Below are 15,767 nucleotides of genomic sequence, written 5' to 3'. Positions count from 1 at the left end.
ACATGTAAACAATGACTCACCACAAACATCTTCAACATGTGGAGATTCCCTTTCGACTGGAAATTGAAAAATGATGTGCTTGCTTTCATGAATGTTATTTCAGAAATTTAAAATACAGTATATTGAGTTAAAATCTTTAGAGATGTCTTACAAACATAAATGCTTGATATGATTATGAAAAATCAAACCTTCTTAATTGTGTTTGTTATAGAGGAGAAAAGTGGATTCAGAATTTCACCATTTGTGGTATTCTGTAAACACTGATCTGTATATAGTTTCTTTAATTTACAGTCAACAATAACTTTTATTAAACCATCCAATATTTCATTCATCTTTGACTTTGCATGTTTTTTTTTTATATTGACTTAACTAGACTGAATTGAAGAACAAGAAAACGTTTTGCTTTTTCAAGCTCTGGGTGGAAGGTGGGGGGAGAAGCATCCATTTCCTTCACTGTATCTGCCCTAAAGTAAGGCATTAAACCCTGAGAGGGTTTTTCCAAGACACTAACAGTGCAGAGTGTGTGTACAGTATATCTGCGAGGCACACCTGTGGTGAGACAGAGCTCTGCCTCCCCCTGCCAGCTCTCTCTACCACAGCAGCTGCTAGAAATAACAACATGTTCTCGGCTGATAAAAAGGATGCATTCGGCTATATTTCCAGATAAATACAGTAGATGTTCTTTGGGAGGGATTTTACACAAATCTTGATGCTAGAAATCCATTAGGGAACAATTGTGCCACCAAAAATATATTAGCCAATTTGACACGTCTCTCGGCATTAGAATGTCACTTTATAATGTTTTTTGTAACATTAATATGCGTTCCCCCAGCCTGCCTTTGGTCCCTCAGTGTCTAGAAATGGTGATAGGTGTAAACCGAACCCTGGATATCCTGCTCTGCCTTTGAGAAAATGAAAGCTCAGATGGGAGGGATCTGGAATCCTCCCCTTTCCCTGCTTTGCCCGCCCAGAGAATTTGGCCCATTCATGAGAGAGAGAGACATCATGGCTTTCAAACGAGCAAAGTGGCAGTTGGTCAAGGCCACACCCTCAGCTTCCACTTTGTCCTACCGTATTAGGGGTCCACTAAGGTCTATATAAAAGAGACTTCAGATACAGCATTAGGGGACCACTAAGGTCTATATAAAAGAGACTTCAGATACAGTATTAGGGGACCACTATGGTCTATATAAAAGAGGCTTCAGATACAGTATTAGGGGACCACTAAGGTCTATATAAATGAGACTTCAAATACAGTATTAGGAGACCACTAAGGTCTATATAAAAGAGACTTCAGATACAGTATTAGGGGACCACTAAGGTCTATAAGAGACTTCAGATACCCGTAGCTGCCAGTAGCTCCTCACCGGATGCTGATTGGTTTGGTCTGCCGGTAGTTCAGACAGAAACGCATTACTTGAAGTCTAAACTCGTATTGCCAGATCTTCCTCATCAGCGCTGCGGAGGAGGGTCTGGCTAGTCCACAAAGCAATCTGGGATGGGATAAAAATGTAATCTGGTTTATTAGCATTTCTTTAGATCACTATCCTAACCACTAACCAATGACTATCGTCTTGGGCGGCACTGTTGGAGCAACAGTGGTTCTGCAAAATAACCTCCGAAAGGAACTTGTTTTGGTGGAACATGTGTATCTGTCAAGCTTGTTTTAGTTGTGCAACAGAAAACTCTGATTGGACAGAGTGTCTAGCTAGCTGTCTGGATTTACCCTGCAGAGATCTGAGAAACACAAAGAAGGGACATCCGGCTGAAAAAAGTGACAACCGGCGGAATTTCCGGCGGCAACGGAGCAATCCCGGACGTCGAATGTCGTGGATATAGACTGTTGAAGTTGGACCAGATGGATTTGCATGTGATGTGATTCCGTGATATCGCAAATCCTGCTGCTGTGCAAGGTAAGCCTGCAGTGAAAAATGGTAAAAATGGTTTTTCATTTTTGAGTATGTCCAACGTAACTCTCCTCTCTTTATTGGAATAGCATTACTTTTCAGCAGTCCTCAGACACTTTGTGTCCTTGACACAGAGTCACAGTTTTGTTCTTTTCCCATTGGTGCTTCCTGGTCACACACCCTGCAGATGTTGAGGTCAGTGTTCACTGTAAGCGTCCTTCAGTTGGGCTCTAGGTGAGCACCTCCCCAGGCTGCATGTCCCGTCGATAATTAGTCAATCATGCACTGCTTGATAATTATGTGCACTCAAACACAAAGTCCTTCATGCAAAGCCACATGATCACATCCCATCGACTGCACCGATTTTGGAGTCTTAGGAAGTCTTCTTATTTGCTCAATGTTTGCAAAAGATAAAGCAGTGGTGCACACTCCAAATAATCAAACCAGATGTCTCTTAATTAATCTGCAACTGCAGAAACAAACAAGGCCAATAACAGCCATATCAATATAAGAGTCGAATCTAGTCTGGCAGAAAGACACAATCAGATGTCGTCCCCATTAAGGGAAAACAAGAAGCTTTCCTGGAGAGCACTAATTAGCAACAAGGAGGACTTTAGGATGGTTTCACAACTCAATATAGAATAGAGATCACACATAGTAGTGGAGGTGTGTTTGATGAAAACGAGACTCGCACAGAGACTCTGGAACAAACTTCCCATTCATATTAGGTTCTCCTCTACTGTGCCCATATTTTTATTGTCTTCCTTTGTTTTTATAAGATAATATAACTTTGTACAGCACTTTGTTCAGTCTAGGTTGGTTTTAAATGTGCTCTATAAATAAACTGACCTAAATTCTCCCTATATTTACCAAACAGGTAAGCCTCAACAGTCACATATTTTACCAAAGCTTAGGTAGACATGAAAATATTGAACTTTGTAGATGCTGAATAAATAAATGACTACATAGGCTTTACAATGTCGTTTTTACTGCCCACTACAATCAATGGCTCAAAACCAAAGAAACATCTAGGGTTGTTTTAAAGAAATTGAATGGCTAGTGGGATGTTACCTGATTTTTTTTTTCCCACTAAACGGGCATATACAATGTCATGGTTTGTAGTTTGGCCAATGAGTCCTCCATCCTAAATCTTAAAGGTTTTGGTGGATGAATGTGTGAACCAAACATGTACTTTGTTTCAAGAATTCGCTGATCGATTAAGTCAATATTGATATCTCTGGTTTTGTAACCCTTACCAATTGTTTCACCATGACAACAAAAAGATCCCCACGCCCTTTAACATAAACCTAATCAAGATGTTATTGTGCACAAACCTAACCAACATTACCTAGGGTTGTCAGGTCCTAAAACAATGATTTGTAACGGTTTTGGAAAGGCCCAATGTCAACAACAACATCCTCCTGCTGATATTAGTAGTTGCTCTAGTGGGGCATGGACAGACAACATATTTTGGCATTTTTTGGAGGACCACAAATCTCAAAGTGGTGTAAGAGAATTAGAAAATTAGAAATCAACTTGTTTCAAGAGTTCCAGATTTTCATGACTTCATGCCTGACTAGACATTCACACTTTTCTGTCTTGTTTCATTATACTGACACTTATTGCCAGAAAATTGCTTGCAGATGATTATTTGCATTACAAACTGAAATATTCAAAGCCTGCAGGTATCGGGGGGTAAACAGTTGTGTAATTTGTGCTTGCAAATGAATAACTTGTGCAACTAAATACTTAATTTGGTCCCTCTAATTGATAATTTGTGTGCATGAATTTGCATTACATAATGGACATCTTCTCATATTAAATATAATGAAGTAGTGATAAACCAAACTATTTCCTTGTATCAGTAGAGCTGTATCAAACCCAATCAGTGCACGAAGATTGTCTATGGCCCTAACAGTTTATTTCATTATTACCCAGCTGCACGTGTGGACCACAAAAGCAGCCAAAGCTGGACAGCAGAGAATAAACGAGTGCTGAAAGAATGTAATGAAACAATGCATCAAATCTGTGTGACAAAGAGCTTACAGCCCTCGAACACACTCAGTCACAAACACTAGAACCCTCAGGATCTCCTGACCACATGTGTACAGTACAACCAGGATGCTCCAAAATACCCACACAGCGGAGCAACCCCCCACCCTATAAACACCAATCGTGTTTGTGATGAAACACGGTTGTGATGGAATACTGGGAATACAGGGTGTAGAAATTATTCCATGAATCTTTTCTCCAAGAAATATCTATGGCAGCAACCCACTAAATCTAAAAATGGTCATGTTTAAATTTCTTTTTAATCAAGTAATCACAATGCCTGACACTGACCTTTTACGAGGCGCAGGTGCGCCGTGTTCAGATTTTTTTGGCGTCCCCCATGTGTCATACCATACCAGGAGCATCCAAAGCGGAGCATTTTGCCCATCCGACTCGAGCCCTTCCATTCCCTGTTTAACGGCACATGGCTCATATAAAAAATTGACCTGGTGTGTATTTTTAGCACAGCGCAGGCCAGGTGGAACATAGGGGTGAGTGTCAACCAGTGAACTTTTTTTTGGTTTGTTTTTTACACAGGCTAGGCCAGGGTAGCTAACTCGGCGTGCTTCCAGGCTTTTTTTTGCAAAGCTTGGCTTACTACTTGCTGACTCCAGCTCGGTCTGTAACACAAAGACCTGAGTGTGATATCCATCTTCTCATTTCACTCACAAAGACAAACTATTTCTTCACAAAGCTTTTGACAAGTTTGAAGAGGTAGCAAGTTTCCATGTCATTAAATTATTTCCTGATTGGATGGTGAATATCACCATCCAATCAAGTCACTTCTCAGTGGTGGGTGATACCCAGCTCCCCAGGAAGTGCGCTCAGCCAGACAGAACCTCCTAGACTTAGTTAATAATCTGGCAGCTGAGATCTGTATAAGTTACATTTGTGAGAATGACTGTCAGTTATTAAGGTCCCATGACATGGTTCTCTGAAGTCTGTTTTACATAAACCTTAGTGGTCCCCTAATACTGTATCTGAAGTCTCTTATATAGACCTTAGTGGTCCCAAAATACTGTATCTGAAGTCTCTTATATAGATCTTAGTGGTCCCCTAATACTGTATCTGAAGTCTCTTTTATATAGACCTTAGTGGTCCCTAATACGGTATCTGAAGTCTCTTATATAGACCTTGTGGTCCCAATACTGTATCTGAAGTCCCTTTATATAGACCTTAGTGGTCCCCTAATACGTATCTGAAGTTCTTTATATAGACCTTAGTGGTCCCCAATACAGTATCTGAAGTCTCTTTTATAAGACCTTATGGTCCCCTAATACGTATCTGAAGTCTCTTTTATATAGACCTTAGGTCCCCTAATACTGTATCTGAAGTCTCTTTTAATATGACCTTAGTTGTCCCCTAATACTGTATCTGAGGTCTCTTATATAGACCTAGTGGTCCCAAAATACTGTTCTGAAGTCTCTTATATGACTTATTGTCCCTAATACTGTATGAAGTCTCTTTTATATAGACCTTAGTGTCCCCTAATACTGTATCTGAAGTCTCTTATATAGACCTTAGTGGTCCCACATACTGTATCTGAAGTCCTTTTATATAGACCTTGTGGTCCCCTAATACGTATCTGAAGTCTCTTTATATGACCTTAGTGGTCCCCTAATACTGTATCTGGTCCTTTTATATAGACCTTAGTGGTCCCCTAATACTGTATCTGAAGTCTCTTATATAGACCTTAGTGCTCAAATACTGTACCTGAAGTCTCTTTTATATAGACCTTAGTGGTCCCCTAATACTGTATCTGAAGTCTCTTATATAGACCTTAGTGGTCCCACAATACTGTATCTGAAGTCACTTTTATATAGACCTTAGTGGTCCCCTAATACAGTATCTGAAGTCTCTTTTATATAGACCTTAGTGGTCCCCTAATACAGTATCTGAAGTCTCTTTTATATAGACCTTAGTGGTCCCCTAATACTGTATCTGAAGTCTCTTTTATATAGACCTTAGTGGTCCCCTAATACTGTATCTGAAGTCTCTTTTATATAGACCTTAGTTTTCCCCTAATACTGTATCTGAAGTCTCTTATGTAGACCTTAGTGGTCCCACAATACTGTATCTGAAGTCTCTTTTATATAGACCTTAGTGGTCCCCTAATACTGTATCTGAAGTCTCTTATATAGACCTTAGTGGTCCCACAATACTGTATCTGAAGTCACTTTTATATAAACCTTAGTGGTCCCCTAATACAGTATCTGAAGTCTCTTTATATAGACCTTGTGGTCCCCTAATACGTATCTGAAGTCTCTTTTATATAGACCTTAGGGTCCCCTATACTGTATCTGAAGTCTCTTTTAATAGACCTTAGTGGTCCCCTAATACTGTATCTGAAGTCTCTTTTATATAGACCTTAGTTGTCCCCTAATACTGTATCTGAAGTCTCTATATAGACCTGTGGTCCCAAAATACTGTATCTGAAGTCTCTTATATAGATCTTAGTGGTCCCCTAATACTGTATCTGAAGTCACTTTTTATAGACCTTGTGGTCCCCTAATACAGTATCTGAAGTCTCTTTTATATAGACCTTAGTGGCCCCAATACTGTATCTGAATCTCTTTTATATAGACCTTAGTGGTCCCCTAATACTGTATCTGAGTCTCTATATAGACCAGTGGTCTCACAATACTGTACCTGAAGTCTCTTTTATAGACCTTAGTGGTCCCCTAATCTGTACTGAAGTCTCTTTATATAGACCTTAGTGGTCCCACAATACTGATTCTGAAGTCACTTTATTAGACCTTAGTGGTCCCCTAATACATTCTGAAGTCTCTTTTATATAGACCTTAGTGGTCCCCTAATCAGTATCTGAAGTCTCTTTTATATGACCTTAGTGGTCCCCTAATACTGTATCTGAAGTCTCTTTATATAGACCTTAGTGGTCCCCTAATACTGTATCTGAAGTCTCTTTTATATAGACCTTAGTTTTCCCCTAATACTGTATCTGAAGTCTCTTATGTAGACCTTAGTGGTCCCAAATACTGTATCTAAGCTCTTATATAGATCTTAGTTGTCCCCTATACTGTATCTGAAGTCTCTTATATGATTCTTAGGTCCCCTAATACTGTATCTGAGTCTTTTATATAGACCTTAGTGGTCCCCTAATACTGTATCTGAAGTCTCTTATATAGACCTTGGTCCCACAATACGTGTATCTGAAGTCACTTTATATTGACCTTAGTGTCCCCTAATAGTATCTGAAGTCTCTTTATAGACCTAGTGGTCCCCTAATACAGTATCTGAAGTCTCTTTATATAGACCTAGTTGTCCCCTAATACTGTATCTGAAGTCTCTTATATAGACCTTAGTGGTCCCAAAATACTGTATCTGAAGTCTCTTATATAGATCTTAGTGGTCCCCTAATACTGTATCTGAATGTCTCTTATATAGACCTTAGTGGTCCCACAATACGTATCTGTCTCTTTTATATAGACCTTAGTGGTCCTTAATATGTATCTGACTTATACATAGTGGCCCCCATACTGTATCTGAAGTCACTTTTATATAGACCTTTAGTGTCCCCTAATACATTATCTGAAGTCTCTTTTACATAGACCTTAGTGGTCCCCTATAACAGTATCGAAGTCTCTTTTATATAGACCTTAGTGGTCCCCAATACTGTAGAAGTCCTTTTATATACCTTAGTGGTCCCCAATACTGTATCTGAAGTCTCTTTAATAGACCTTAGTTCCCCTATACGTATCTGAAGTATCTTATTATACCTTAGTGGTCCCAAATACTGTATCTGAAGTCTCTATATAGACTAGTGGTCCCCTAATACGTCTGAAGTCTCTTATAGACCTTAGTGGTCCCCTATCAGTATCTGAGTCTCTTTATCTAATACCTTAGTTGTCCCCTAATACTGTATCTGAAGTCTCTTTTATATGCCCCTTAGTTGTCCCCTAATACTGTATCTGAAGTCTCTTTCCCAAAATTCAGCCTTGGTGAAGAATTACAGCCACTAAAACTTGGATGACATGTCATAAGTGGCTATCACAATAGAACTCTGAGCTTGCAAGACATTGTCTTTCTCAGCCTTCCATATCCACCACTAAGAAAATACATTCCTGTGGATTTATTCAGTAAAATCAACTCGGTGCATATTATATCTAATCATCTTTATCTATAAAACACCCATATATAATAGCCAGGCTTGCTTAGTAAACAAGCCTGTTCTATACATAGACCTCTGCATGATAAATCACTATAATCCCTTCTGCATTTTCCAGAAGACAGAAATAAAATCCAATTCCATCACTCAAAACGCAAAGATTTGTCTTGTGTCTGTGCGACTCCAGGCAGTGAGTTTTATAAGAGCGCATTTGCCTCACTCTTATTCAATCAAAGGACCACTTTTATTGCTGGAGCGCAGGCACCTGATTGCAATAACCTAGTTGATAGATGGGGGTGGGCCGCCACTGTAGCAGGTGTGCTACATACGCAAAAATAATCTGTTTTTATAAAAAGACCAGACAGGTCTACACATCAAGAGTTGCTTTGTGTTAAAATTACTTGATAAAATATGTAGATTATTTCAGTGAGTTAAGGCTCAGTGGGAAACAACAGCTCCTTTATTACCGCCTTGATTCACTGCTCCCCCCGTCTGCTTTCCTGCAGTGAAGGCCCTCAACAGACGGGCCTGTAGGAATATTTCAGAGTTGCTGATATTCTGATAACGCTAAAATATTACCTACTTTCTGGTGTGAATCTTACTGAACTCAAGCAAAAATGCATTACTCTCTGACCTTGTTTGTGTTGCCAGATGAATGCCATTTCATCTCAAACAACCTGTATATGAAAAATGGGGGTTGTTGTGGTAATGGAAAAATAAAGATCTTTTTAAAAAGACATCGTTCTCTTAGGGCACACAGTGGAGATTGGTGTTTTTTCTTTATGGAGAGGGCGGTGGGTGGCTTCGAAAACATCCTGCTGGACAGAGTGACCTTTGCCTTTGGTACTAACTGAAGGATGAGTTAGAGCACTTTGGAGCTGATTCAGCAAGCAGCAATGCATTGCAACAGCGGTTTAGAGGCAAATTCACATGCCTATACTGTTTAGGGCTGCAACTAACTATTATTGTCATTGTTGATTAAATTGTTGATTATTTTCTTGATTAATCAATTGCTTGTTTGGTCTATAAAATGTCAGAAAATTATGAAAAATGTAGATCAGTGTTTCCCAAAGCTCAAGATGACGTCCTCAGGTCTCGTTTTGTCCACAAACTCAAAGATATTCAATTTACTGTCACAGAGGAGGCAAGAAACTAGAAAATTATTTACATTTAACAAGCTAGAATCAGAGAATGTTTCTTTTTTCATAAAAAAAAGGATTTGGACGTGTTGAAGTTAATGGTATGGTGTCTTATTTACGGTGCTCCAATACAAGGACGCTATTTTTCTGCTCCAGCAAAAACTTACTCAACATTGATTTATTGTTTAAATCTGGTGGCTAAGTGTCTGGAACTGAACAGTGTTGTGCATTAAACTACACTTGCTTGTCTTAGAGCCCGCATCAACGGAGCATAGGCATAAGCATTGGTTTAATTCACAGACGCTACTTTTCTGCTCCAGCAAAAAATGTATTCAACACTGCTTTATTGCTTAAATCTGGGGGCTAAGTGCCTGTTGGTATTGAAACACTAGTTATACTCTAGCACTTATAGTTTTCATTACCCTATGACTCCCTCGCTGATCTCAATTGTTAAAACGCTGTTAGCTACTACAGCTTAGCCATTAGCAATGGTTAATTCCTGTCCTTCTCCTGCTGTCTCTTGCTCTCTTGCCTCCTTTAGTAATGACGGTACATGTAGTATATTTGCTGCCCTGAAGGCGAGGCTTAGTGAGTTTGACACACAGCTCCGCACCATGGAATCAAAATCATATGCTTCCTTAGCTAGCCAGCGTCCAGTAGCTGGTGCGGGCCAACATACTGCAGTTTCTGTTAGCAGTCCCCCGGCGGACCCCGAGCAGCCGGGTGAGTGGGTGACTGTCCGAAAGACACGTAGCGCTAGCTCTAAACTGGGGAGCGCACACAGAGGCAGCCGCTCCAAATCGAAGCCGCAAAGTTGTTGGCCGCCAACATCTTCACCTTTCTAACAGTTTCTCCCCACTCAGTAACACACCAGCTAAGAGGCCAACTCTGGTTATTGCGAAACGTGATGTTGGCGGCTCCAGCGGCTGCGGATGTCTGTGTCCCTGGGGCCAGAGAGGGCAATATAGAATCCTATCTTAAGCTGCTGGCTAAAGATAACCGTAAATACAAATACAGTAAGATCATACTTCATGTAGGTGGTAATGATAGCCAATTATGCAAATCATTAAAACTAATGTTGAGACACTTTGTGCATATGCAAAACAATGTCGAGCCATCTTAGATTCAAGCTAAACTGAATTATAAATCGTTTGAAAGCCTTGTTCTCAATCTTCAACATCCAACATGGAAAACATTACTATCACGGTACAATGGCGGACTCAAATGCATGACTCAGACAGGGAATCACAAGTAAGTAGATATATTCCTCCAAGAACAATGCAGGCAAAGGTACAACAGGAGCAGCTAAACGCTGGAGAGAGTAAAAAATGTTGAGTGGGAATGATGGACAATCTGGTGAGTGGGAATGATGAGTATTTAAGCACTGGGAACTTGAGAAGGTAAAAAAACCAGGTGAATCAAACTATGGGCGCAGATGGTAATCATACAGGCGAGAAACAAACAAAGGCAGGAAAAAAACTGAAATGAAGGAAGACAAAAAGTGGATTTCAAAATAAAAGAGAAGTCCAAAAAAGACAAACAGAACTGGGGCCAGTAGGCCCTCGGGGACTGAGATGCTGTGGCATGCAGTGAAGAAGGATCCTTCAGGTGGCCATACCTGCCGGCAAAGCTGGAGCCCCTCAGGTGGCCGGGCAGGACGTTGAGGGCTCTCAGGCAGCCAAAGGTAGAGTCCCTCAGGCGGCCGAGCAGAACGTCGTAGGCGGTACCCCTCTGGAGGACGAGCAGGACAGCGTAGGCAGCTCCTCTCTGGAGGTTGACCAGGACGGCGTAGGCAGCACCCCTCTGGAGGTCGAGCAGGACTGCGTAGGCAGCACCTCTCTGGAGGTTGAGCAGGACAAGAAAAGCAGAGCCTCTCAGGCGGCCGAACTGGACATTAAGGGTTCTGAGAAAGCCGGCAGCAAAGGCAAAGCCCGTCGGAATGATGGCTGCAAAAGCGAATTCCCTCAGGAGACCGTCTGCAAAGGCAAATTCCTTCAGGAAGCCGTCTGCGAAGGTGATATCCCTCTGGCGGCCAGCGGCAATACCCCTCTGGAGGCATTCTGCGAAGGCCACTCCCTTATCGAGGCTGGCGGCGTGGGCGAATCCCCTCTGGAGGCCGTCAGCGAAGGCAAATCCTTTCTGGAGATGTCTGTGAAGGCGATACCGCTCAGGCAATACCCCTCAGGCGGCCGGCGGCGAAGGCAGTATTACCAAGGCGGCTGGCAACAAAGGCAGTTTCCCTCAGTCGGCCGGCGGCAAATGCGAGACCCCTCTGGAGGCTGTGTACAAAGGCAGTAACCCTCTGGCAGGCGTCTGCAAAGACAGTATCCCACAGGCGACTGGTGGTGAAGGCAGAGCCCTTCTGACAGTTGTTGGCAAAGGAAATCAGCTGAGCTTGGGGTCAGCCAACAAGGTGACAGAAACAAAAGTCGATGGGTCCACCTCTGAGGTGCCGGACAATTGCACAGTCTCTGGTGTGCCCCACCAAGGCAAAGTCTCTGGGGTGCCCGACCAAAGCAAAGTTGGGGTGTGGGCAACGGCACAGTTTCTGAAGTACCGAGCAACGGCACGGTCTCTGAAATGCCGGACAACGCCACAATCCCACAGGTGTTGAGAACCTATAATGTTTCTGGGGCCATGGTCATCAAAAACACTGGGAGACTGGTCAGCTGAGGTTCTAGAAGACTGGTAAGTGTAGACTCTGGGATAATGGTCAACGCAGACTCTGGGAGGTCGGACGGCACAGACTCTGGAGGTCGGTTGGTGCAGACTCTGAGAAGTCAGTCGACGCAGACTCTGGGAGGTCGGTCGGCACAGACTCTGGGTGGCTGCACGTCAGCGGAGACTCTGGGCGGCTGCACATCAGCGGAGAATTTGCACAGAACCGAGGCCTCTGGCCCACTGCACAGCACCAAGGGCCCCTGCCTTCTATACAGCACCAAGGGCTCTGGCCCGTTGGACTGCACATGCTCAGGTCCCCTGGACTGCATGTGCTCTGGGCTGAAGAGAGGTTTAAGCAGGAAATGGCACCGAGACCCAAATCAACCACGTCCTCGCTTGTGGCCTCCACGGTTCCAAGAAACTGCAGCCAGACAGGTCCGCTGAGATTCTGCAGACTATAAACCACGGGCTTAAATCTGTTGGAAATCAAGGACTCAGGACTGGAGAGAGGTTGGCACTGGACATGGAATTGGGAGCCATGTTGAACCTTACTCCATTTATGTCCTCCACGAGTTCCAGGGAATATAGCAAGGCGGGTACCTACAAAAGACATACTTATTGTAGGGGTTGCCCACAGAACACGTAGCAGTAGAGCTGACAGACAGGAGTTCCGGTGAGCTGTTAGTAGCTGTGCTGGACCTTTCACCTCCAGCAAGAAGGCAGGCTGCTTTGGCCTCCTCAGTCCCCTTAACACACATAGCAGCATATTGAAACAAAGTCACAAAACTCTCTGGCTCTCCTTTAGGCTGAAGAATGACACAATTATGAGATGGAGAGACAGAAGCAGGCTGGTTGATGAAAAAAGAACCTGAAGCCCTAATGCCAGTAGGCTGAGAAACAGGTGTACATGACTTAAATGTATTAGCAGTAGAAGTAGAAATGAAGCGTATCACCCAATGAAGAATAGTCCTTTAACCACGGTTTCTCCAATACCCTCTCTCGAGCTTCCATCAATAATCTCTCCTTTTGGTACTCACTGCTAGCCTCCTTCCACATGTCCTTTAGCACCACCAAGTCAAAAAGAAGATCACAGAGTTCATCCGACATAATCTCCTCTGAATCCAAACAGGAGTCGGCTGAGTCCATAGTGGCTAGATTGTACTATCATAGTGCAATGGCGGATTCAAATGCATGACTCGGACAGGGAATCCCAGGTAAGTAGATTCATTGCTCTAAGAACAATGCACGCAAAGGTACAACAGGAGCAGGCAATAATCGTCATCGGGAAATAGGCAACAGACCTATAACACTGATGCAGGCAAACGTACAAAATGAGCAGCCAATAATTGTCGTCAGAAAACAGGCAAAAGTCCAAAAATACAAAGAAAAAACACACAAAGGAAAACGCTGGAGAGAGTGACATATGAACAACTACAATCTGGCAACGGTAAGTGTGAATGGTGAGTATTTAAGCATGGTAGTCCTACAGGAGGGAAACAAACAAAGGCAGACAACTGAAATGAATGAAGACAAAAAGTGGATTTCAGAATAAAACAGGAAGTCCATGAAAACAAACAGAAAATATGCTACCAACTACAAGAGAAACTCGACAAAACCATGACAATTACAGCCAATTACATTTGTTGTTATTTACCGAGCTCCAGAAAGATTTTTTTTCTGAATTCTTTTTTATTCTTTTTTGAGTTTGTATTAGGTTATCCTTAAATCAGACAAAGTACTTATCGTAGGTGATTTCATTAACCATGTGGATATTGCTTTAAACTCACTACTTGATTCAATTGGTTTTAGTCAGAGTGTGCATAAGGCACTTACGGTTTTAACCACAAACCTTGACCTTGTGTTGACATATGACACTGAAATTGAAGATTTAATAGTATTTCCGCAGAATCCTTTATTATGAAACCATTCTCTAATAACTTTTGAATTCTCACTACCTGACTACACTAAAGTATATAAAAATGTGACAGTGCTATAGCTAAATTTAAGATATTCCAACAGAATTTAATTTAATTCCGTTCCTTAATATAACAGAGGACCTTTATGTTAACTATTAGGGGTGATCCGAGTATCCGGCTGAAACGAGTATCCGGTACGGATAAAGCACTTTTGCCGAGTACAAGTATTATACGAGTAATATGAGTCAATATCCGTGCTCGGATTGAATAAAACTCCTCAACTGGCCGCGCAGCGTTCTGTGATAATCACAGCGCCCCCTCCCCCCCGCCTACAAACCCGCTCGGATCAATCACACACACACAGAACATGGAGAAATGCGCTCCCTCTCTCCCTCTCTCTTTCTCTCTCTCTCTCTCTCTCTCTCGCTCGCTCGCTCGCTCGCTCTCGCGCTCCCGCTCGCTCTCGCGCTCCCGCTCCGTCAGGCAGGCAGTCGGGTCTACGGATCTGTTCCGTTAATGTTTAGGGTTTCTTCAGGTTTGTTTTTACTTCGGTTTGTAGTACTACATAGTAACCATTAATTTCTCGTGAACGTGGGTTGAGACGTGCTGCTTGGTTAAATGCAACACCCTCTGAGATTTTTTTTTTTTACTGTCAGCTGCCCCCCGCCCCCTCTCTCTCTGTGTCTCTTTCTTACTCCACACACACACACACACACACACACACACACACACACACACACACACACACCACACACACACACACCCACACAACCTGGTGTGGAAATAAAAAAATAAAAAAAGAACCAAAAAAAAAATCACACTGATCATAAAAAAATAAAAAGTTAAAAAAGAAAGTTATATTGAGTGTGAAAACTCTTGTTCATTACTTTTACTTCATAATTGCAACCGAATGTTTTTGTATCCATTGTTGCAAACGTTCTGTATTAGTTTTTGTACCATGACAACACCATTGATCTGAAGCTCAATGCTGTCATGTATGTTTTCAAATCAGCAATACAAATAACCAATTTTGATCAACTCTATCAATTGCATGCTTAAATAACATACCGGTTAAGCCCCGCACATTTCAAGAGAACCCGACCCACTTCCGGTTAAATTTGACCACTTCCGGTTTAGGCCCCGCCCATCCGAGTACGGATCCCCCCCCGGAAAAACCATCACAGATAATTCATGTGGTAAACAGATACAGATACAGATAATGCTGTACTCGCTCATCCCTATTAACTATAGTCCTTGCTTGACACATTTTTAGATGATGCTATGACCTGACTACAGATGACATTAGACTCTGTTGATCCACTCAAAAAGATGATGATGAAGAAAAGGAAATTAGCACCTTGGTACGACTTCCAAACTGGCAAATCAAAACAAATGTTGCAAAAACTTGAAAGTAAATGGCGTTCCACCAAACTGGAAGAATCTTGTTTAGGTTGGCAAGACAGTCTGAAAATGTATAGGAAGGCCCTCAGAAAAGATGAGACTGTTACTCATCACTATTCCTAAAGCTCTGAGTAGTGATGACTTTGAGCTTTTTAAATGATAAAATTATAATAATTAGAGATAAAATTCATCACCTTTTGCCCTCAATTTCTAACGGTTCCCCTTTAAACAGTAGCACTAGAAACAACGACAAGACCTGAAATATACTTAGACTGCTTCTATCCTATAGACCTTCAACAATTAATTCTCTTTAAGAATGGCTCAGCTAAAGGTCTCTTTAGCTGAGCCATCTACCTGTCTCTTAGAGCCCATTCCAACGAAGCTACTTAAAGAAGCGTTGCCTGTGGTTAACACTTCATTATGAGATATGATCAATGTATCTTAACTGTTTATGTATCGCGGTCAATTAAAGTAGCTGTGATAAAACCTCTCCTGAAAAATCCCTCCCTAGACCCTGAGGTCTTTGCAAACTATAGACCTATATCTAATCTTCCCTTTCTCTCAA

At 42.0% G+C, this 15,767-nt stretch overlaps 1 protein-coding gene and 1 long non-coding RNA gene across 2 annotated transcripts in view; both read right to left on the bottom strand.

The window, feature by feature from the left end:
• fhit (fragile histidine triad diadenosine triphosphatase) overlaps window positions 1-15,767 on the bottom strand; it is a gene marked incomplete in the record, with an annotated part of 456,026 nt that overhangs the window by 81,382 nt on the left and 358,877 nt on the right.
• Window positions 1,702-9,521, bottom strand: LOC116687520 (uncharacterized). The gene is made up of 3 exons (XR_004331571.1): window positions 9,460-9,521; window positions 3,199-3,201; window positions 1,702-1,712 (listed from the first exon to the last, which is right to left on the bottom strand). It is a non-coding gene; the product is annotated as an uncharacterized LOC116687520 (long non-coding RNA).

The sequence above is a fragment of the Etheostoma spectabile genome, chromosome 4, assembly GCF_008692095.1.
Source record: "Etheostoma spectabile isolate EspeVRDwgs_2016 chromosome 4, UIUC_Espe_1.0, whole genome shotgun sequence".
NCBI classification, from domain to species: domain Eukaryota; kingdom Metazoa; phylum Chordata; class Actinopteri; order Perciformes; family Percidae; genus Etheostoma; species Etheostoma spectabile.
Note: the sequence above shows the minus strand (reverse complement) of the source record. Positions and strands in the feature narration are given on the sequence as shown.